A 24,865-nucleotide genomic window follows, 5' to 3' on the forward strand; every position below is an offset into this window, starting at 1 on the left:
ATTATAAACAATGCCAGAATCATTATTTTTTGGTCACCACCCCTCCCAAAATATAGTGATCAAAAAGTTGCATGTACTCCAAAATAGTACCAATAATCTACAAGCCGTCCTGCAAAAAAACAAGTCCCTACACAGATTTTTTGACTAAAAAATAAAAAAGTTATGGCTCTCAGAATATGGTGACACAAAAAAAGTGATTTTATTGTGCAAACGCTGTAAAACATTAAAAAACAATATACATATGGTATCGTTGTAATCTTATCAACCCAAAGAATAAAGTAAAATTGTCATTTAAAAGCCCACGGTGAATGCCGTAAAAAAAATGAATAAAAACATTGTCATATTTAATGGTTTTTGGTCACCCTGCTTGCCAAAAAAATGTAATAAAAAGTGATAAAAAAAAATTGCATGTACCCCAAAATGATACCAATGAAAACTACAGATTGTCCCGCAAAAAATAAGCCCTCACTCAGCTCCGGTGGCAAAAAAATAAAAAAGTTCTGCCTCTCAGAGTATGGCGACGCAAAATGTGCAGATCGCTCCAAAAACGGATAAGATCGGGCACCACTTATCAGTGCAACACTGGCCACACAAATATTATTTATGTAACGCATTATTATAGCCTCTTATTATAACCTGTTGTACTCCACACAGCTTACATATGCTCCAATATTATTAACTGAAATACCGGCAAAACTCCAAACAGAACAACTACCGAGCTAAATCTGCGCTCCAAAAGCCAGCCAAATGGCGCTCCCTCGCTTCTCAGCCCTACAGCGTGCCCAAACAGCAGCTTACGTCCACAGATATGGCATCACCATAACTGGGAGAGCCCGCTTAATATTTTATGAGGTATTTGTCTTCAGTGGCACCCCCGGGTGCCACAAGCAGCCCCCCTTATAAACAGTGCCCCCTGTAGAATGTGCCATACAGCCCCCCTGTAGACAGTGTTATATAGCCCCGCCTATAGACAGTGTCACACCCCATTTGTAGATTGTGCCCCACCTCCCCCTTGTAGATAGTGCCATACAGCCCCCTGTAGATATCACCATAAAGCCCCCACTGTATATAGCACTATACAGCTCCCACTGTACATAGTGCCACACAGCCCCCTCCATTCTATATAGTGCCACACAGCCCCCCTTAGTAGAAAGTGCAGCACACAGACCCCTGTAAATTACGCTACACTCAGCCCCATGTAGATAGAGCCACAGCCCTCCCCCTTGTAAATAGTGGCATACAGTTCCCCCTTGTGTATAGTGCCACACAGCTCCCCCTTGTGTATAGTGCCACACAGCTCCCCCTTGTGTGTAGTGCCACAAAGCTCCCCCTTGTGTACAGTGTCACACAGCCCCCTCTTTGTGTATAGTGCCCAACAGCCCCCCCTTGTGTATAGTGCCACAAGGCAATGGCGCATCTGAGAAAGTTGTATCAGCCAGGGAGATGTCACTCAAACATGGAAAGGTGGGTTTGGAGGCAGGACTATGTGACTCTTCAGGATAGCGGCACCGACCCATGACCCTCTGATGAGTAATTGCCATATAGTGTGCATCGTTTTAAAAGTGGATTTTAAGAATGTTGGTGCATCTGAAAAAAACATACAAGGGAATGTTTGGAAATATTGTCAGGTCATGTATCACCGCATGGTGGCGGTTCAAGGGGTTAAAACTACCAGACATATTCCCATTAAATATACAATGAATTGAGAACAATTCCATTTGCCCTGCAATTTTGTTATTATAAATATATCCTATACAACTACAGATCCAGAACCAAGCTCTGACATATATACAGTACCACAACTAAGCTCAGTACATAAATACAGTAACACAACCAAGATCAGTACATAAATACAGAACTAGAACCAAGCTAAGTACATATAGACAGCACAAGAACCAAACTCAGTACATAAATACAGCACTAGAACCAAGCTCTGACATATATACAGCACCAGAACAAAGCTCAGTACATATATACAGCACCAGAACAAAGCTCAGTACATAAATACAGCACTAGAACAAAGCCCAGTACATAAATACAGCACTAGAACCAAGCCCATACATATATACAGCACCAGAACCAAACTCAGTACATAAATACAGCACTAGAACCAACCTCAGTACATATATACAGCACCAGAACAATCTTAGTACATAAATACAGCACCAGAACAAAACTCATTACATATATACACAGCACCAAAACCAATCCCATACGTATATACAGCACCAGAACCAAGCTCAGTACTTACTGTAATGATGGGGTAAGGAGACAGACAGGTGAGCCCTAATCTACCCGCCACTCAGTCCCTGCCTACTTGCACGATCCGTCCTAGGCGACGGCGTACAACTGGGCGACGGTCCCTACACTCAATACCTGCACGAGAGACAAACAGACAAGGGTACACAGAAGCTACGGGAAATGGGGCAGTTGCCCACGGCAACACCGTGAGCAACAAGAGTAGTGAACAAGCCGAGTCAAACCAGGAGTGTACGAGGTACCAAACGCAGAGAAGGAGAGTAGCCAGTAAAGCCAGGGTCAATTTGAAGCAGAGGTCAATAGTACTAGCAGGAACAGCAGAGCCAGGAAACCAGAGAGAATCACAGGCAAGGAAGAGCAGGAAATGAAGGTATAAATAGACTGAGGGCGGGAGCTAGCTCCGTCTGGCCAGGCTGTGATAGGTTCTCCCACTCCTCAGCCTACCAGCCTGAGTGGTAGCAGATGGAGTCACTCTATCAGATCTAGGAGCAGATGCAGACTGATTAATCACGGGCGTTGACACAGAAGCTGTGTCAGGCAGATCCTTTACACTTACATACAGCATCAGAACCAAGAACAGTACATATATACAACACCAGAACAAATACAGCTCAACTTAGTGCAACCCCTGCCGTATAGGTTTGTATGGTGTAAACCTACAGCTCCCAGCATGGCCCGAACAATGGTGATGATATGCTGGGAGATGCTGTTTCACAAAAAAAATCATATCATAATCATCTCGCTGCAGGTCATACAGTGACTACAGTGCTGATTAGAGGCAGAATAAACATTTACATTAAGTGACTCACCAGTGACGTCTCATATTCTAGTTCTTTTCTTCTCTCTCCGGTCCAGACATCTATGATGGATTTCTACCGGCCATGACCCATTTCTGCAGTTTTCCGCTCAGATGTCTTCAGCTTCTCACTTTTAAAACATTTCTGCACCTATAAAGTAAGTTAAAATTCTCAACACCTCTTGCACCTCTAACTATAATAGCGCCATACACGGTGTCCCTGATTATAATAGTACCATACAGAAAGTGCCATAAAAAATAGCTTACCTATAGATAGTGCTCTATATATAGCCCACCCCTGTATAGTGTCTCACATATAGCTCTCCCTATATATAGTGACCCACATATAGACCACTCTGTAGATAGTGCCCCACATCCCCACATATAGACCCCCCTTGTAGATAGTGGCCCACATATAGACCCCCCTGTATATAGTGGCCCACATCCCCACATATAGACCCCTCCTGAAGATTATGCCCCACATCCCCACATAGACCCTCTCCCTGTATATAGTGGCCCACATATAGACGACCCCCCTGTAGATGGAGCTCCCACTATAGATAATGGCATTAACAGTTTTATGAGAAAAAAGCCCCAAAAACTTTACATACTCACATGACCCGATACCCACGCTGTTCGCTGGAAATGCAGATCTGCTCTCTTCTGAGCGGGTCTGCAGGAGCTGAACTAGCGTCGTTCAATGACGCTGATTGGCGGGGTAGAATGACTTGACCCGTCAATCAGCGCCTTTCAAGCATGGAAGCAACGCGAATACGTCATCACGCCGCTAGCCAATCAGCGCTAATGCATGTATTTGGCTGCCGCTAGCACCGGGGCTCCCTCCGGTGCTAGCGACGCCTACAGGCATGAGAGCACCTGTGTCCCCCGGCCCATACTTGTTGGAGCATATGGGGGGCGCGTCGGCTGGTGGCACGGGCCCCCTCAAGCCGCGGGCCCCGTAGCAGCCGCTACGGCTGCTATTGCGGTAGTTACGCCACTGTCATGGTTCGTGGATTAATGTATGGATTGGGCTCATGCGCTACGGGTGTCAGCTGTGTGTTACAGCTGACACCCAGGACTAACGGACATGAACAGCGATCGCGCTGTTACAGGAGCCTGTAAAAATGACAATATACTGCAATACATTAGTATTGCAGTGTATTGTACCAGAGATCTAATGATCGCTGGTTCAAGTCCCTTATGGGGACTAATAAAATATAAAACAAAACTATATAAATTTGGCATCACCGTAATTGTATTGAGTCAGTGAAAAAATTTAAGTTGTCGTTTTTACTGCATGGTGAAAGCATTAAAAACAAAACCCAAAGAATAATGGAGGAATCACAGTTTTTTCCAAATTCTGCCTGCTAAGACTTTTATTTTCAGTTTTCTAGTACGTTAAATGGTTCTTTAAATGGTGTCAATATAAACTACAACTCCTCCCGCAAGAAATAAGCCCTCACACCACTCTATTGACGGAAAAATAAAAACATTATGGCTCTTGGAAAGCAGGGAGGGAAAAACAAAAAGAAAAAAATGGATCAATCCAGAAAGGGTTAATTAATTTCTAAATTAAAAAAAAACATTTATGACCACATGTGGGTTATAGCCATACTCGGGAGAAATTTCTTTACAAATGTTGGGCTTCTTTTTATTGAAAATAAAAAAAAATAACATTTTAGTGGTATTCTAATGTTGTTATTAATTTTCACGGCCTAATTCTAATAAATTCTAAAAAAGACCTGTGGGGTCTAAATGCTCACTATACCCCTAAATAGATTCCTTAAGTGGTGTAGTTTCCCAAATGGGGTCACTTTTGGGGGGTTTCCACTATTTTGGTCCCTCAGGGGCTTTGCAAATGCGACATGACACAGAAAACCATTCCAGCTAAATTTGAACTCCAAAAGACAAAAAGGCACTCCTTCCCTTCCATGCCCTTGTGTGGGTCCAAACAACAGTTTATTACCACATACGGGGTATTGCCATAATTGGGAGAAATTGCTTTACAAATGCTGGGGTGCTTTTTCTCCTTTAAAAAGTGGATTTTCATCTTCACAGACTAATTCCAATGAATTCAGCAAAAAAAACTGTGGGGTCTAAATGCTAACTATTCCCCTAGAAAAATTCCTTGAGGGGAGTAGTTTCCAAAATGGGTTCACTTTTGCAGTTTTTTTTTACTGTTTTGGCACCACAAGAGCTCTTCAAGCCTGACATGATGCCTAAAATATATTCTAAAAAAAGGAGGCCCCAAAATCCACTAGGTGCTCCTTTGCTTCTGAGGCCTGTGTATCAGTCCAGTAGCACGCTAGAGCCACATGTGGGATATTTCTACAAACTGCAGAATCTGGGCAATAAATATTGTGTTGCATTTCTCGGGTAAAACCTTCTGTGTTACAGATAAAAATGTATTACAAATAAATTTTTGCAAAGAAAATGAAACTTGTAAATTTCACCACTTCTTTGCTTTAATGCCTGAGAAATGCCTAAAGCGTTAAAATACTTTCTTAATGCTATTTTGGATACTGTAAGGGGTGCAGTTTTCAAAATGGGGTGATTTATGGGGATTTTCTAATATATTAGTCCCTCAAAGCCGCTTCAGAACTGAACTGGTCCCTGAAAAAATTGCCTTTTGAAATTTTATTGAAAATATGAGAAATTGCTGCTAAAGTTCTAAGCCTTGTAACGTCCTAGAAAAATAAAAATGTTCAAAAAAAATGATGCAAACATGAAGTAGACATATGGGATATATGAAATAGTAACTATTTTGTGTGGTATTACTATCTACAAATTTTCGTTACATTTTGTTGTATTTTACACATAAATATTTCAATTATTGACCAATTTTTTTTCCTAACATAAGGCGTGACCAAACAAAGCAAAGCTCGCTGCTTTTCCGCCTCCCCTAGGCTTCAGTACTGGATCTGCGCCAGCTCTGTCTCTTAACCCCTTGCGGACAATTGACGTATACTTACGTCATAGTCGTCAACGGCAAGTATGGAGCGGGCTCACGGGCTGAACAGGATTCCGCTCTTTTAACCTCCGATGGTAGTTATGGCAGGCTGGGTGCCTAATGAAGGCCCCCAGGTCTTCCATCTTTGTACTTCTATTAAAGAGGCTCTGTCACCAGATTTTGCAACCCCTATCTGCTATTGCAGCAGATAGGCGCTGCAATGTAGATTACAGTAACGTTTTTATTTTAAAAAAACGAGCATTTTTGGCCAAGTTATGACCATTTTTGTAGTTATGCAAATGAGGCTTGCAAAAGTCCAAGTGGGTGTGTTTAAAAGTACAAGTCCAAGTGGGCGTGTATTAGGTGCGTACATCGGGGCGTTTTTAATACTTTTACTAGCTGGGCGCTGTGAAGAGAAGTAACATCCTCTTCTCTTCAGAACGCCCAGCTTGTGACAGTGCAGATCTGTGACGTCACTCACAGGTCCTGCATCGTGACGGCCACATCGGCACCAGAGGCTACAGCTGATTCTGCAGCAGCATCAGCGTTTGCAGGTAAGTCGATCTTACCTGCAAACGCTGATGCTGCTGCAGAATCAGCTGTAGCCTCTGGTGCCGATGTGGCCGTCACGATGCAGGACCTGTGAGTGACGTCACAGGTCTGCACTGTCAGAAGCTGGGCGTTCTGAAGAGAAGAGGATGTTACTTCTCTTCACAGCGCCCAGCTAGTACAAGTATTAAAAACGCCCCGATGTACGCACATAATACACACCCACTTGGACTTGTACTTTTAAACACACCCACTTGGACTTTTGCAAGCCTCATTTGCATAACTACAAAAATGGTCATAACTTGGCCAAAAATGCTCGTTTTTTAAAAATAAAAACGTTACTGTAATCTACATTGCAGCGCCTATCTGCTGCAATAGCAGATAGGGGTTGCAAAATCTGGTGACAGAGCCTCTTTAAGCCCTGCCAGAGGAGCCTGTCAAAATCACGATATACTGCAAAACATTAGTATTGATCGCTGGTTTAAATCCACTAGGAGGACTAATTTTTTTATTTGCCCTCCCAGCCTGTATTTGTTTTTTACAGTATAGGTAAAATGTAACTATATAGTGATCACTGTTACTGAGGTTTTCATGAACATATTCCCAACAAGCTCTGCATTATTAGAAATGACCAGATCCAACAGAGCTTCACCTCTAGTCGGGTCTTCCCCAAACTGGCCCATAAAATTTTCCTGCAACAGGTTGAGGAAATTTCTCCCCTTTGCAGTTGAAGCCAAACCATGACACCAATTAATATCCCGGTAATTAAAATCTCCCATTATCACTATAGTACCACCCTGTGCATCCTGCTCTATTTGTTTATATATTTGACCTTCTATCTCTTCAGTTATATTGGGGGGTGCATAGATTACACCAAAAGTAATTCTTTCATTGTTTACCTCCCTTTGTAATTCCATCCACAAGGTTTCAACCGCCTCACAGTCTTCACCCACTATTGTCTCTTTCACACTCACTTTCATATCACTTCTCACATACAGACATACACCACCACCTTTCCTATTTGTCCTGTCTTTCCGAAACAGTGTAAAACCATGTAGATTTACAGCCCAGTCATGTGAAGAGTCTAGCCATGTTTCAGCAGCACCAACTACAGTATATCTATATTTTCTTCCAGTACCAAGGCCTCCAGCTCCCCAATTTTGCTTGCTAGAATTCTGGCATTTGTGAACATACTGTACACTTTAACTTGCATTTTAATTTTCATTGCTGTTTTGTAACCAAAGGATTTACCTATCCTGTTGTCTAGTCCTCTCCCCACAGTCTATTTCTGCCCCTACCAATTTAGTCTGACCCCTCTCTAACCTGACTACCCTTTTATTTTCTACATTGACCTCCCTCCTCAGCCCTAGTTGAAATACTCTGCCACCCCAGCTAGAATTCTCTCCCCCAGCACAGCAGACCCCCTTCCATTTAGGTGCAAATCATCTACAGAATACAGTTTGTACCCCAATGAAAAGTCAGCCCAGTGCTCTAGGAACCCAAAGCCTTCTCCTCTACACCAAGACTTAAGCCATGCATTTAACTCCCTTAGCTCCCGCTGTCTTTCCTGTGATGCGCATGGCACAGGCAGTGTTCCTGAGAATACAACATTGGAGGTCCTTCCCTTCAGCTTGTAGCCTAGTTCTTTAAAATTATTCTTAAGGCTCCTCCACCTACCATTTATTCTGTTGTTGGTACCTACATGGACCATGACAGCTGGATCATCACCAGCCCCTCCCAGGAATTTATCCACCCGTTAAAAAAAATGACGAACCCTGGCACCAGGGAGACAGCAAACCATTCGTTTTATGCGGTCTTGGCGATAAATTATTCTATCCGTCTTCCTGATTATAGAATCCCCTACAACTACCAATTTTCTTGCCTTATCTGCATTACCATCCCGCCGACTACTAGTTGGGCTGTTCTCCTGGCTGTTAGGGAGATCAGTATCCACTAGGGCTGCCATTTCTGAGACCGACACCCTCACATGATCACCCAACTTGGAAATTTTGCTTGGAATATCAGAAATAGGACTGGCCTTCCTTTTCTTGAACCCCTTTCTACTGCTCCTAACTACATTAACCCAACTACTTGCCATATGCTGCTAACCCATGTCTTCACCCTCCTGTTCTACCTCACTAACTGCGTGCTCCATGAGCAGCATTCTCCGCTCAAGATTGTCTATCGTCCTCAGTGTTGTATTTTATTCCTCCAGATCTCCAATGCGAGCGTCCAGGTGAACAACATGCTCACATCTGCCACAGAGGTATTCACCCTGGAACTCCTGCTCCAGTCGTGCTTACATACGGCAAACTGTGCACTGAAGAAAACCTCCGATCACGCTATCCATTATCCCGGTTACAAAAAACAGTGAACAATTGTTAGGGTATGTGCACACAATAAGACAATTACGGCTGAAATTACGGAGCTGTTTTCAGGAGAAAACAGCTCCGTAATTTCAGACATAATTGCTCGTACTCGCGTTTTGCGAGGCGTCAATTACGGACGTAATTTGGAGCTGTTCTTCATTGAAGTCAATGAAAAACGGCTCAAATTACGTCCCAAGAAGTGTCCTGCACTTCTTTGACGAGGCTGTTATTTTACGCGCCGTCTTTTGACAGCGACGCGTAAAATTACAGGTCGTCGGCACAGTAGGTCGGCAAACCCATTGAAATGAATGGGCAGATGTTTGCCGACGTATTTGAGCCGTGTTTTCAGGCGTAATCCGAGGCGTAAAACTCCTCCATTACGTCTGAAAATAGGTTGTGTGAACCCAGCCTTAAAGAAAAGAAGAGTACTTACAGGGGATTTAACTCCTCTTTTTAACTCCAGTTTAGTAACTCCACTTTACATACAAACCACTTGATTTAGCAAGCCAAAACAGAGAAAGCTCAACAGAGGCCTGAGGGCTAATTTATACCACCTGTGAGCAGTTAGCTGCAGAGCAGGACAGAAGCTAGGAAGCAAAAAAGGGTTTTAAATTGTCTCAGTTTTGCAAACTTCTATTAGCAAGAACTCAATTCATATATCACACACAGTATCCCACACAAGAACACAGCATGTCAATCTGGTTTAGTAACTCCACTTGATATACAAACCACTTGATTTAGCAAGCCAAAACAGAGCAAATATTATAATTTAACATTATTTAATCCGCATGGTGAACGCTGTAAAAAGAAATAAAACGCCAGAAACTCTGTTTTTTGGTCACCTCATCTCCCACAAAAAATGGAAAGAAAAGTAATCAAAAACTCGCATCTACCCTAAAATGCTACCAATAAAAACTACAGCTTATTCTGCAAAAAATAAGTCCTCTTATGGAACAATTGAAGAAAAAATAACGTTTTGGCTCTCAGAATATTGCGACACATAACAAATTTCATTTTTAACAATTAGTTTTTTCTCGTAAAAATAGTAAAACATAAAAAAATCGATATCAATTTGGTATCGCCATGTTGGCCCAATTGTAAATTTCACAATGAATCGCGTAAAAATGAAGCTGTTTTTTACCATTCCACCCCACAAAGAATTTTTTATCCAGTTGCCCAGTTCATTACATGGTAAAATAAAGTTATGGCTTTTGCAAGGCGGAGAGGAAAAAAGGAAAATTTTAATCCGAAAAATGACTGCAGCAAGGAGGGTTTAAGATGCAACATGCTGCACATTTCCAATTCTTCAGGTTGCCTTAATTGTTTCAGAATTTTTACACAGATTTGGTCACATGAATTTTGGTGTGGGATTTTATTCTAGAAGACTGTCTCTCTATAGTTTTTACCCAGTATGCAACACAAAGGTCCAGATTACAATATCTTCTAAGGCCCTATTCAAACGACAGGGATTCTCGGCCTTGTGACGGCCGTTCTTTGAACGGCCGTCACACGGCCACAGTAGGAGCAATAGACCCCAAATGGTGCTATTTACATGGCAGATTTTTTGACGGCCCGATAAACTGGGCCTTCAAAAAATGGAACATGCCCTATTTTGGGCCATTCTCCCGGCCGCACAGCTCCCATAGAAGTCTATGTGGTCGTGTAAAGCATGGCTGTCACTCGGATGTGATCCGAGTGATGGACGTGCATTCTGCTGCTCACACACTTCTCCTCCTCACAGTGTGAAGTGCATGTGAGGAGGAGGTTTATTTGCTGCTACCTGTAGAAACTGAATCCCTAATCCCCGGCCACAGCTTCGCCGAAGTTGTGGCCGGGGATTCCACTCTAGGAGAATTCCCTGACTCCACTGTCCATTTATGGACAGTTGCGTCAGGGACTTTTGAAGCAGAATCACCGACATTGTGACCAGTGATTCTGCTCCAGGAGAAGTCCCTGTCTTCAATGCCCATATATGGACAGTGACTTCTGAAGCGGAATTCCCGTTGTTGTGGCCGGAGTTTCCGCTCCAGGAGAAGTCCGACTTTAATGTCCATAAATGGACAGTGATGTCAGGAACTTCTGAAGCGGAATCCCTGGCGCTGTGGCCAGTGATTCTGTTCCAGGAGAAGTCCCTGACTTCACTGTCCATATATGGACAGTGAAGTCAAGGACTTCTCCTGGAGCGGTCCCCTACAGGAAGGTAGGGGGGGTGATATCTATGGGAGGGTGCCATCTATAGGTGGTGGCTATGTACAAGGGTGCTGGGTAGCACTACCCACAGGGGGGCTGTGTGGCATTACCTACAAGGGGGCTGTGTGGCATTACCTACAGGGGGCTGTGTGGCACTACCTACAAGGGGGTCTGTGTGGCACTACCTACAAGTGGGTCTGTGTGGTACTACCTACAAGGGGGTCTGTGTGGCACTACCTACAAGGGGCTGTGGCAGTATCTACAGAGGGCACTTTCTGGCATTATCTATATAGGGCAGTGTGTGCCATTATCTACAGAGGGAAGTGTGTGGCAGAAAATGTACAAAAGAAATTCACCAGTTTTTAAAACGGACAGGGAAAAAAACGGATGCAATATGGGTCAAAATAGGATGTTAAAAAACGGAAACACGGCCCGTAACGGAAATGGAATGGATGCTAAATGGATGCAAAACAGCTGAGAAAAACGGACCAAAACGGCTGTTTATCGGCCTAAAGCCCTATTCACACGTCAGGGATTCCAGGCCGTGCGACGGACATTTTTTGAACGACCGTCACACGGCCGCAGTAGGAACAATAGACCCCAAATTGCCAGCCATGCTTTCTGCCGCTCGTTTGCTCTCTACTCCTTCCCACAGTGCGAAGTGTATGTAAGGAGGAGGAGATTTTTTTGCTCTCTGTAGGAGCGGGATCCCCAATCCCCAGCTGCAATGTTGCCGAAACTGTGGCCGGTGATTCTGATCCAGGAGAAGTCCCTGACTTCACTCTCCATATATGGACATTGAAGTCAGACTTCTCCTGGAACGGTCCCCTACAGTGGCGCTATCTAAAGGAAGGAAGGGTGGTGCCATCTATGGGGGGGGGGGTTCTATGTAAAAGGGGGCTGTGTAGCATTACCTACAGGGGGCTATGTGCATTACCTACAGGGGGCTGTGTGGCATTACCTAAAGGAGGCTGTGTGGCATTACCTACAGGGAGCTGTGTGGCATTACCTACAGGGGGCTGTGTGGCATTACCTACAGGGGGCTGTGTGGCATTACCGACAGGGGGCTGTGTGGCATTACCTACAGGGGCTGTGTGGCATTACCTACAGGGGGCTGCGTGGCACTACTTACAGGGGGGCTGTGTGGCATTACCCACAAGGGGGACTGTGTGGCACTACCTACTGGGGGTCTGTGTGGCACTACCTACAGGGGGTCTGTGTGGCACTACCTACAGGGGGCTGTGTGGCACTACCTACAGGGGGCTGTGTGGCACTACCTACAGGGGGGCTGTGTGGCACTACCTCCAAGAGGGACTGTGTGGCACTCCCTCCAAGAGGGGCTGTGTGGCACTACATACAGGGGGCTGCATGGCACTACAGGGGGGCCATGGCAGTATCTACAGAGGGCAGTGTGTGGCATTGTCTACAGAGGAAATTGTGTGGCAAAAAATGTACAAATGAAATTCATCTGTTTTTAAAACGGACAGGGAAAAAAATGGATAAAAAACGGGTCAAAATCAGCCGTTAAAAATGGAAACACAGCCCTTAACGGTAACGCAATGGATGCAAAACGTCCGAGAAAAACGGACCAAGACGGCTGTTTTTATCGGCCAACACTCGGACCCTGTCAAGTGAATAGAGCCTAAGGGACTTTGAACTGGCTAATATAGAATCTATAAAAGACTAAACTCTTAGGCCCTGTTCACACTGAGTTTTTTGCAGGAGGAAAATTCTGCCTCAAAAATCAGTTTGGGATTTTGAGGCAGATTTTGACCTACCTGCACACCGTTTGCTGCGATTTTCACAGTGTTTTGAGAGCTACGGGCAAAAAACGTAAACGCCCGAACATAGGGCATGATGCTTCTTTTTACCACAAGACGGTTTTTCAATGGGAGGCATTTTTAGCCGTTTTTTGGCGCGGCTTCTGACGTGGTTTCCGTGTCAAAAAACTTGTCAAAAAACTCAGTGTGAACAGGACCTAAAGCACTGTTCACACAGAGTTTTTTGCAGGGAGAAATAAATCTGCTTCAGAATTCCTTCAGAAATTTTGGACAGATTTTGAACTGCCTGCATTAATTATTTCATATTTTTTCACTAAGTTTTTTTCCCGCGGCCATTGAAGAGAAATCGAGGACCGCGTGCAAAAAACAATCTCAAACGAGCGCCGTTCGTTTTTTCTGCCTCCAATTGATTTGAATGGGAGGTCAGAGGCAGAAACCGGCCAAAAGCCGGCCGGGCAAAAAAATGCCTCTGCCTCCCATTGCAATGAATGGGGGGTGATTTTGGTACGTTTTTTGGCGCGGATTCCCATTAAAATCAGTGGCAAAAGACTGTGTGTGAACTGACCCTTATTGTTCCGGCTGTTTGTTTGTTTTTTCTTTAAACTGAAGAGACTATTTAAGGCTTCGTTCACATCAGCGCCAGGGTCCCGTTCCATCGGAGCTTTCTGTCAGAATGGGACCCTGACTGACACAAACGGAAACCAAAGGTTTCCATCACCATTGATTTCGACTACGCTATTCATTCCGTCAAAACAACGGAACCCTTGCACAACTGAGATAAACGGAAACCATTGGCACCGGATCCATCACCATTGAAATCAATGGTGATGGAAACGGAAACCTCCGACGGAACGTCAGAACAGGACACTTGCGCAGATGTGAACGAAGCCTTAAATTGTCAAGCTCCGTTGCCTAAGTATGTTAATCTTCAGAACAAGAGGATCATGGTCATTAGAGATAAGGTGTTGTTTGATTTCTCTACAATAAAATGTATTTTTCCAAATGATGAAACACTGTTTAATGAAAGTAAGAACAACTAGAAGTTCACAAAAACACCAAATTGATTACGCAGTTATCTAACAGCACTAAACCAAAGTACACAGTGATTAAGTTTTGTGTGCTACTCTTTGATGTAGAGCACAGATAAGATACGGATGGAACACCCAGAAGCCACGTTTGAGCGTTTCAAACAAACATAAACTTTAAATCTTTAACATTCTTGCCTGACTATGCTTATCTATTGTTTGTGTTCTTCAAACCAGAATCAAGGTCAGGTGGGAGTTGTAGTATTAGATAAACCGAAACCTGCCCACACACTAAATCCCTGTTCAATTGTACCTCTAAAAGTGTTACAGTTTCTCCACTGTTTACTTGTCTTGTTTAAAGAACTCGAAGCTTTAAAGCGGAAATGTTTTCGCTGAACAATTATGTGCACGTAATATAATCTCATTCCTATAAGTTAGTTAAGTCATCACACTTCCCTATAGGTTACTTATCACTACTAATATTTAAATAAATATACTATTATACTATATATATCTTATATTATTTTAAAATGTTATTTTCATTTATAACAAACAGCTATATTTCTTTCAACAAACATTTTTTTTATTACATTATGCAGAAAATAAGAAGTGCTATAAGGCATGGGGTAAATGCACATTGGCCGCCGCAAGGCCAATATGTGTCTAAACTTGCGCTAGTGATAACAGCTGGTGAAAGAAACCAGTCCCACTGCAATCAGCTGATTTCGGACGGTTTTATTGTAAAAAGGGGGTGTTTTCAGGAGACAAACCCTTTAGGCTGGGTTCACACGAGCACATTACGTCCGTAAAGGACGGAACGTATTTCGGCCGCAAGTCCCGCATCATAGTTATGTACGATGCCAGGAGTCCCTGCCTCTCCGTGGAACTACTGTCCCGTACTGAAAACATGATTACAGTACGGGACAGTTGTCCTGCAGCGAGGCGGGGACTCCTAGCGTTATACATAACTATGATGCTAGGAGCCCGGCTCTCTGCAGTGTGTTCGGCCCGGACTTGCGGCCGAAATACGTTCCGTCCATTACGGACGTAACATGCTCGTGTGAACCCAGCCTTAAAGCGCATTTCCATTGTAAAGCATATTCATTCTATGCTGAATTCTGCAGGTAGTTAGTGAATAGGATGAATACCTATACGAGTATAGACCATTGGCATGCGCCAAACAATAATGCGTCCACACAAATCATAAAGCAAATACCTATACCAGACTGTGAAGACTACTAGTATATCCAGAAAATGAAACACACATAGCACAAGTCATGTACCATGACAATTTAAAATAAACTTTATTGAAATATACATAACACATTGGCCATCAAAAGATAAAAACAATATAGCACACAGTTAAAAAGGAGAGTATGGAGGAGCTGCGTGAATAATCCAATACATATGCTACCATACTAAAAACATCCTGTGATGTGGTAACAAATGCAGATATCTATAGAAAAGATAATCATATAGATCAAGTATTTGGACAACAGAAGCACATAAATATATTTAGCACCTGACAGAAGAGCACACAATTGTGCATGCATATAAAAGTATACAGCTAGAGCTCCAAGTTGCACCCAAAACAAAGACCATGCTTTATAAATAAAGGATATTGCACAAACCCATGGACTGCATGATAGGAAGCACGCAGGAACACTCCACACTGACCGCCCCCGACGCACGTTTCGGCTTTCTCAGCTGACGGCGAAACGTGCGTCGGGGGCGGTCAGTGTGGAGTGTTCCTGCGTGCTTCCTATCATGCAGTCCATGGGTTTGTGCAATATCCTTTATTTATAAAGCATGGTCTTTGTTTTGGGTGCAACTTGGAGCTCTAGCTGTATACTCTTATATGCATGCACAATTGTGTGCTCTTCTGTCAGGTGCTAAATATATTTATGTGCTTCTGTTGTCCAAATACTTGATCTATATGATTATCTTTTCTATAGATATCTGCATTTGTTACCACATCACAGGATGTTTTTAGTATGGTAGCATATGTATTGGATTATTCACGCAGCTCCTCCATACTCTCCTTTTTAACTGTGTGCTATATTGTTTTTATCTTTTGATGGCCAATGTGTTATGTATATTTCAATAAAGTTTATTTTATATTGTCATGGTACATGACTTGTGCTATGTGTGTTTCATTTTCTGGATATACTAGTAGTCTTCACAGTCTGGTATAGGTATTGATAGTTAGTGAATAGGATCCTTCATTGTTTACATCCGGAGTATAAAAAGCTGTCCAGGTCACATAATGCTCACACCGGTGCATGGCTTGTTACAAAAGAGAAATAGAATAAATGTACTGTAACGAGCAATGCGCCTATGTGTCCATCATATTACCGGAACTGATTTGTATGCACTGGAAGTAAATAAAGAAGGTTCATATTAATTTTGTAAATAGTGAGACATTGATACACAAAGTATATTAAAAAGTTGTATTATACAATTAATTTATTTAATTTGCTAAGCCCATGCAACTCCTTTAATCCCTTAATCACTGCCCATATGTCTTTTCACGGTGCTCATTAAGGGTACTTATGCCACAGCGCCACCTTTTCTCGGCGCTGTGTCATAAGACTGGCATTGATGTCCCGTGACAGCTAGAGCGGGTGCCAGGCTGTCTAAAGACAGCTAAGCTACTTCTATACTGGCTAGCATTGGAGTTACCTTCATTCCCTGTCGTTTAACCCCTTAGATACCGCTGTCAATAGCGACCACAGAATCTAAGTGGTTTCAGAGGGAGGGGGCTCTTTCTGTCACCCCTTCAGCACCCCCACAATGGTATTGCGGGGTCTCGATGGTTTCCATGGCAGTCAGGGACCGAAGTGGCCCCTAGTTCTGCCAACAGTGCATGCATTTTAGGCCCTGCCCAAGCTTTATAGAATTCCTTGCATGTTCTAGAAGGTGGGGCAGCTGTTATTTAAAAAAAATTGTCTTCATGGGCATTGTAGGGTATTTTTTTAATTTGAAACAATCTCATACATTGTATGTGTATTGTAGCATAGAGAGTCTCTAATTCACAGATATTAGAGCATTGAATTAATTGTACTGCAGGAAGCATGCTTCATGTGCACAATAACTTATTTCCTGACAAGGTATAATAGACATATTTAAGTATAGCAATTCCTTCCTTGCAGCATCCTACAGGAGCTGAGTATTGCAATTAGAGATGAGCGAACCGGGACAACCGAACCCGGTTTCGGTCCGAACATCGTGAAAAGTTCGGTTCGCAGCGAATCCGAACTTCACCGGGTTCGGCCGAACCCGTTTTGACCGAACCCGGCTACATTTTGGCGCCTGCCACATGTTAGATGTAAAATGGAGGATTTCACAATATCACCTGACATCAGGCTACCCCATAATGCCTTGCAAACGGCTCTCCCAGCCAATCGGGAGGAAGCATAGGGGCGGGCTCAAGCCTGCAATAAAAGTCTATGCACGGAGCTCAGCGGCCATTTTACAGGAGCTGTAGGGAGAGCATCTCTGTGCAGTTAGGGAAAGCTTTAGGAATCCAGCAATCGAAGGGGCTCATCCACTACAGCGGGAGTCTACTCTCAACATCCAAATTGCAATACAAATTCTCCATTTGCCAAGCCAGTGTGTGAATAAGCATTTAGAAGGGGCTCATCCCGGGCCGTTGCATCCAACTTGCAATACAGGCAGCTGAGGCTGCCTTTGTAGTACTACAACTTCCAGCATTCCCTGAGTCAGTGCAGTGACTGATAGAAATTCTCATTCATTGCCATTTGCCAAGCCAATGTGTGCCTTTTAATGTGCTGCTACTACTACTACTACCACCCTTGCTGTCCGTTGGCTACCTCTACTACCACCAACACACCTCCACTGCCGTCTGCTACAAGCAGGCCTGCCCCACCACAGGGCTTTGTCCTGTGACTGTCCAGTCTGTTTTAATGTGCTGCTACTACTACTACCACCCTTGCTGTCCGTTGGCTACCTCTACTACCACCAATACACCTCCACTGCCGTCTGCTACAAGCAGGCCTGAGGCCTGCCCCACCACAGGGCTTTGTCCTGTGACTGTCCAGTGTCTTTTAATGTGCTGCTACTACTACTACTACTACCACAACCCTTGCTGTCCGTTGGCTGCCCCACCACAGGGCTTTGTCCTGTGACTGTCCAGTCTGTTTTAATGTGCTGCTACTACTACTACTACTACCACCACCCTTGCTGTCCGTTGGCTACCTCTACTACCACCAATATACCTCCACTGCCGTCTGCTACAAGCAGGCCTGAGGCCAGCCCCACCACAGGGCTTTGTCCTGTGACTGTCCGTGTCTTTTAATGTGCTGCTACTACTACTACTACCACCACCCTTTCTGTCCGTTGGCTACCTCTACTACCACCAATACACCTCCACTGCCATCTGCTACAAGCAGGCCTGGAGGGCTTGTGAAAAGCCATTGCTTGTTGCTTTTACATCCATGTATGGATGAACCCCGGCAGGCATCTGCCAATAAAAAGGGTAAATATTTGGAGGGCTTGTGAAAATCCATTGCTTGTTGCTTTTTACAACCATGTATGGATGAACCCCGGCAGGCATCTGCCAATAAAAAGGGTACATTTTTGGAGGGCTTGTCAAAAGCCATTGCTTGTTGTTGCTTTTACATCCATGTATGGATGAACCCCGGCAGACATCTGCCAATAAAAAGGGTACATTTTTGGAGAGCTTGTCAAAAGCCATTGCTTGTTGCTTTTACATTACATCCATGTATGGATGAACCCCGGCAGGCATCTGCCAATAAAAACGGTACATTTTTGGAGGGCTTGTGAAAAGCCATTGCTTGTTGCTTTTACATCCATGTATGGATGAACCCCGGCAGGCATCTGCCAATAAAAAGGGTACATTTTTGGAGGGCTTGTCAAAAGCCATTGCTTGTTGCTTTTACATCCATGTATGGATGAACCCCGGCAAGCATCTGCCAATAAAAAGGGTAAATTTTTGGAGGGCTTGTCAAAAGCCATTGCTTCTTCTTTTACCACCTTATATGTATGAACCCTGGCAGGCATCTGCCGCCAATAATGGTTAATTTTTGTACCTTTTTTAACAATGCATTAAGCATACAACATGCACAAGTGCAGTGGTTTCTGTTAGTTATCACCGTGTCCCATCCGTTTTCCTATAGCCATACATGTTGGCGTAACTTTGACATTAACTTTGCCTTAAAGATAGCTCAAAAGTAATTGGATACTCTCATGGGTGACCTAAGAGTGTTACACAGGGCTTCTAGGGCTTTTAAACAGTGTTATACACTATTTTTAGGGGCTTTCTTGTATTACAGGTTCGGTCAGAACTAGTTCGGTCCGAATCAAACTTTTTCATGAAATTCGGCGAACTAGCCGAACCGAACTTTTCATAAGTTCGCTCATCTCTAATTGCAATGCCACTTGGGGATTTTCTTCCTTAAACTAAGAGCCTTTGAGACCTTCAAAGGATGAAGCATTGACGTTCTAACCTTTCTCTATGTTCTTCTTTTTCAAACAACCTGCATTATTTCCTGACTAGGCTCACTATACAGATATTATTATTTTTTTCAAGATGAAAAAGAAAAGGAAATAAAGAAAAGTATGTAATAATCAAGAAAGCTTTAAACATAACCAAGTTAATCAGATGTAATAAACCATCGGTACTTTAAATTTAATGTAGCTTTAAATGTACATACTGAACTCCATTACACTGTATACATATACATAGTGTAGAATTTATTATGCCATGAGTTTTGAAGGGATGCATGGAAGTTTACGGTGACTAAAGACAACATACATACTAGTATTGGAGGTTAGGATGCGGTCATGTTTACAATTGGTGTGTTTGTAGTTTCTATAGTGCACTAGAAGAATAGACCAAATAGGTTAGGATCAGGTGGACATGTTTTGCATCTGTAAAGACCTTGACTCTGTCTGATTTTTATGTCAAGGCTTTATTTAGGTTACACCATCAACAGGTCCTTGAACTCTACAGTTTATTTTCAGAGGACTTTGAAAGTCAGGTGGTAAACCATGCCATGAATGGTAAACTGTTGTAGTTTTAAAGATTAGCGCCATACAGAAGAGACAATTTAAGGACAGCAGGTTAAAGACTCTTTGCTTCAGTTATAAATTAGTGTTGTGGATTGAATAAATACATGATACACCCCATTATAATATTGCACATTTCAAATTGTATTTCAATAAAGTATTATGAAAGTACGTCTCCATGAAGTTTTGACACTTGGCTGTATTAATTAATTAGCATTTTATAAAAAGAAAATGACATTATTATTATTAAAAATAAATATTTCAATGGGTTTAATATTAGTTTGTTTATTTCTCTGTATTTTTTTTCTTAAAACATATTTTTATAAAAAAAAGGTTCTTGACAACAGACTTATTCTATTTAAACTGTTTTTTATAAAAAAAATTATATAGTAAATAAGGGAAAAATAGGAGATGGGTGTAAGTGGTAGAGGGTAAATAGGTAGCATGTCATCCTTATTTTAAATATGCATTACCAGGTCTATTAACCCCTTTGCACACCACGAAGTAATAGTACGTCCTCATACGCTGAGCCTGCTCTATACGCTGTGGGTGTTCCTGGCCTTCAATCGAGACCACAACATCTGAGGTGTTAAAAGTTAAAAAGAGACGGGCCCCTCCGACATCTTATCGGCTCCCCAATAGCTGGGTGCCGATGGATGTCATGCAGTCCAGGGGCCTGATGAAGGCCCCCAGGTCTGCCTCTGGCAGCACTTAACAGAAGCCTGTAAAAATTACAATATACTACAATAAATTAGTATTGCAGTGTGCAGGGGCGTAGCTAGGGTGGGGCAAGCGGGGCATGTGCCCCGGGCGCAGTTTAGAGGGGGGCGCCAGAGCCACCTCCTCCTACACTATAATTGTACCTGTGTCGCAAGGACACAGGTACAATTAGAAGCAATGAATGACCGGGCACGTTCCGTGCCCGGCCATTCAGTGCCTTTCCACGAATGAAGCGACTGGTACCTTTTGTACCAGTGACGCTTCCGTCGATGAAAGGCGCTGACTGACTGACAGGGAAAGTCATCCTGCCCAGCCAATCAGCGCCTTTCATAGACGCTGCGTTCAACCCCAGCAGGTCTCCATGGCTGCCGGACGGCGTGGGAGCGGGAATAAGGTGAGTTTTATTTTTTTTTTTTTTAATTGTAATAGAAGTGTGGCTGTATCTGCGGGGGGGGACTTTGTCTACACGGGGGACTTTATCTACGGGGGGTGTCTATCTACAGGGGGACTATATCTACAGGGCTGGGCTATATACAGGGGGACTATATCTACAGGGCTAGGCTATATACAGGGGGACTATATCTACAGGGCTGGGCTATATACAGGGGGACTATATCTGCTGGGCTATATACAGGGGGACTATATCTACAAGGGGGCTATATACAGGGGGACTATATCTACAGGGGGGCCATATACAGGGGGACTGTATCTACAGGGGGGCTATATACTGGCGTGGGCTGTCTATAGAGCACCATATACAGGGGTGGGCTATATAGTATATAGCCCCCTGTAGATATAGCCCACCCCTGTATATGGTGCTCCATAGATAGCCCACCCCAGTATATAGCCCCCCCTGTAGATATAGTCGCCCTGTATATAGCCCAGCCCTGTAGATATAGCCCAGCCCTGTAGATATAGCCCAGCCCTGTAGATATAGCCCCCTGTAGATATATTCCCCCTGTATATAGCCCACCCCTGTATATAGCCCCCTATGTATAGCCCACCCCTGTAGATATAGCCCCCCTGTATATAGCCCCCCTCTGTAGATATAGCCCCCCTCTGTAGATATAGCCCCCTGTGTATAGCCCACCCCTGTAGATATGGTCCCCCTGTAGATATGGTCCCCCTGCAGATATGGTCCCCCTGTAGATATAGTCCCCCTGTAGATATAGTCCCCCTGTATATAGCCCACCCCTGTATATAGCCCCCCTGTAGATATGGTCCCCCTGTAGATATGGTCCCCCTGTAGATATGGTCCCCCTGTAGATAGCCCACCCCTGTATATAGTCCCCCTGTAGATATAGCCCACCCCTGTATATAGTCCCCCTTCAGATATAGCCCACCCCTGTATACAGTATCCCACAAATAGCTCCCCCTATAGTGCTCCACAGAAAGCCCACCCCTGTATATAGCCCCCTTGTACATATAGTCCACCCCTGTATATAGTGCTCCACAGATAGCCCACCCTTGTATATAGTATGGTATAGTATGTGGAGCACTATATACAGGGGTGGACTATCTAGTGGAGCACTATATACAGGGGTGGACTATATGTACAAGGGGGGGCTATATACAGGGGTGGGCTATCTGTGAAACACTATATACAGGGGTGGGCTATATCTACAGGGGGGCTACATACATGGTTGGGCTATCTGTAGAGCTCTATATACAGGGGTGGGCTATATCTACAGGGGGCTATATACGGGGGTGGGCTATCTGCAGAGCACTATAGGGGGAGTTATTTGTGGGAAACTATATACAGGATGGTCTATATGTGGGCACTATCTACAGGGGCTCTATGGCAGGCACTATCTACAGGGGGCACAGTGTGTGTGTGTGTGTGTGTGTGTGTGTGTATGTGTGGGACACGGTGTATGGTGCTATTATAATTAGAGGTGCAGTGTATGGCACTATTATATTTAGTGGCGTAGTGTGTGGTATAATGATAACTTTATATTTATTTATAGGTAAAACAGATAAAAACAAGGACATTTATGCAAAAACACCGAAAAAGGCCATACTTACAAATGGACACAGCCAGGTCAGAAACGCTGATGAAGGTGAGTGAGCAGGTGCTTTAAATAATAATAGCCACTCCCACTAGTCTTGAGGGGAGTGGTATGTGGTGCATGGGATGTGTAGTAAGAAATAATAAATGAATAGTGTATGTGCAAGTGTAATAATGTAAGTGAAATATAGGGGGCAGTAATGAGTAAAGTGCCTAAAAAATAAATGAATAATGGGATGCAAGTGTGTGAAACATGGAGGGATAGTGTGTAAGTCATGAGGCGCAACGTGTCTAGCCAGGTAGAAGCCTATTTGTGACGCCTTGATAATTCATAGAGCGGGCTACCCTGCTTGCTAGGCCAAACAACAACACACCATGCTCTCCCAGCATCAAAGACCTGGCTGTGTCCAAAAGAAGCGAATATAAGTAATAATGAAAAATACCTGGGGTATTAGTGATCATTTTGGCCAAAAGGACGCAAGCTCGCAATCCACGACAAGGATCCCCAGACTTGCGAGTCCCTAACTGGAGCGAAAAGCTCCTGATGTACAGACAAAACAGATAAAAACAAGGACATTTATGCAAAAACACCGAAAAAGGCCATACTTACAAATGGACACAGCCAGGTCAGAAACGCTGATGAAGGCGAGTGAGCAGGTGCTTTAAATAATAATAGCCACTCCCACTAGTCTTGAGGGGAGTGGTATGTGGTGCATGGGATGTGTAGTAAGAAATAATAAATGAATAGTGTATGTGCAAGTGTAATAATGTAAGTGAAATATAGGGGGCAGTAATGAGTAAAGTGCCTAAAAAATAAATGAATAATGGGATGCAAGTGTGTGAAACATGGAGGGATAGTGTGTAAGTCATGAGGCGCAACGTGTCTAGCCAGGTAGAAGCCTATTTGTGACGCCTTGATAATTCATAGAGCGGGCTACCCTGCTTGCTAGGCCAAACAACAACACACCATGCTCTCCCAGCATCAAAGACCTGGCTGTGTCCAAAAGAAGCGAATATAAGTAATAATGAAAAATACCTGGGGTATTAGTGATCATTTTGGCCAAAAGGACGCAAGCTCGCAATCCACGACAAGGATCCCCAGACTTGCGAGTCCCTAACTGGAGCGAAAAGCTCCTGATGTACAGACAAAACAGATAAAAACAAGGACATTTATGCAAAAACACGAAAAAGGCCATACTTACAAATGGACACAGCCAGGTCAGAAACGCTGATGAAGGCGAGTGAGCAGGTGCTTTAAATAATAATAGCCACTCCCACTAGTCTTGAGGGGAGTGGTATGTGGTGCATGGGATGTGTAGTAAGAAATAATAAATGAATAGTGTATGTGCAAGTGTAATAATGTAAGTGAAATATAGGGGGCAGTAATGAGTAAAGTGCCTAAAAAATAAATGAATAATGGGATGCAAGTGTGTGAAACATGGAGGGATAGTGTGTAAGTCATGAGGCGCAACGTGTCTAGCCAGGTAGAAGCCTATTTGTGACGCCTTGATAATTCATAGAGCGGGCTACCCTGCTTGCTAGGCCAAACAACAACACACCATGCTCTCCCAGCATCAAAGACCTGGCTGTGTCCAAAAGAAGCGAATATAAGTAATAATGAAAAATACCTGGGGTATTAGTGATCATTTTGGCCAAAAGGACGCAAGCTCGCAATCCACGACAAGGATCCCCAGACTTGCGAGTCCCTAACTGGAGCGAAAAGCTCCTGATGTACAGACAAAACAGATAAAAACAAGGACATTTATGCAAAAACACCGAAAAAGGCCATACTTACAAATGGACACAGCCAGGTCAGAAACGCTGATGAAGGCGAGTGAGCAGGTGCTTTAAATAATAATAGCCACTCCCACTAGTCTTGAGGGGAGTGGTATGTGGTGCATGGGATGTGTAGTAAGAAATAATAAATGAATAGTGTATGTGCAAGTGTAATAATGTAAGTGAAATATAGGGGGCAGTAATGAGTAAAGTGCCTAAAAAATAAATGAATAATGGGATGCAAGTGTGTGAAACATGGAGGGATAGTGTGTAAGTCATGAGGCGCAACGTGTCTAGCCAGGTAGAAGCCTATTTGTGACGCCTTGATAATTCATAGAGCGGGCTACCCTGCTTGCTAGGCCAAACAACAACACACCATGCTCTCCCAGCA

This window comes from Rhinoderma darwinii, chromosome 5, assembly GCF_050947455.1.
Source record: "Rhinoderma darwinii isolate aRhiDar2 chromosome 5, aRhiDar2.hap1, whole genome shotgun sequence".
In the NCBI taxonomy this organism is placed as follows: domain Eukaryota; kingdom Metazoa; phylum Chordata; class Amphibia; order Anura; family Rhinodermatidae; genus Rhinoderma; species Rhinoderma darwinii.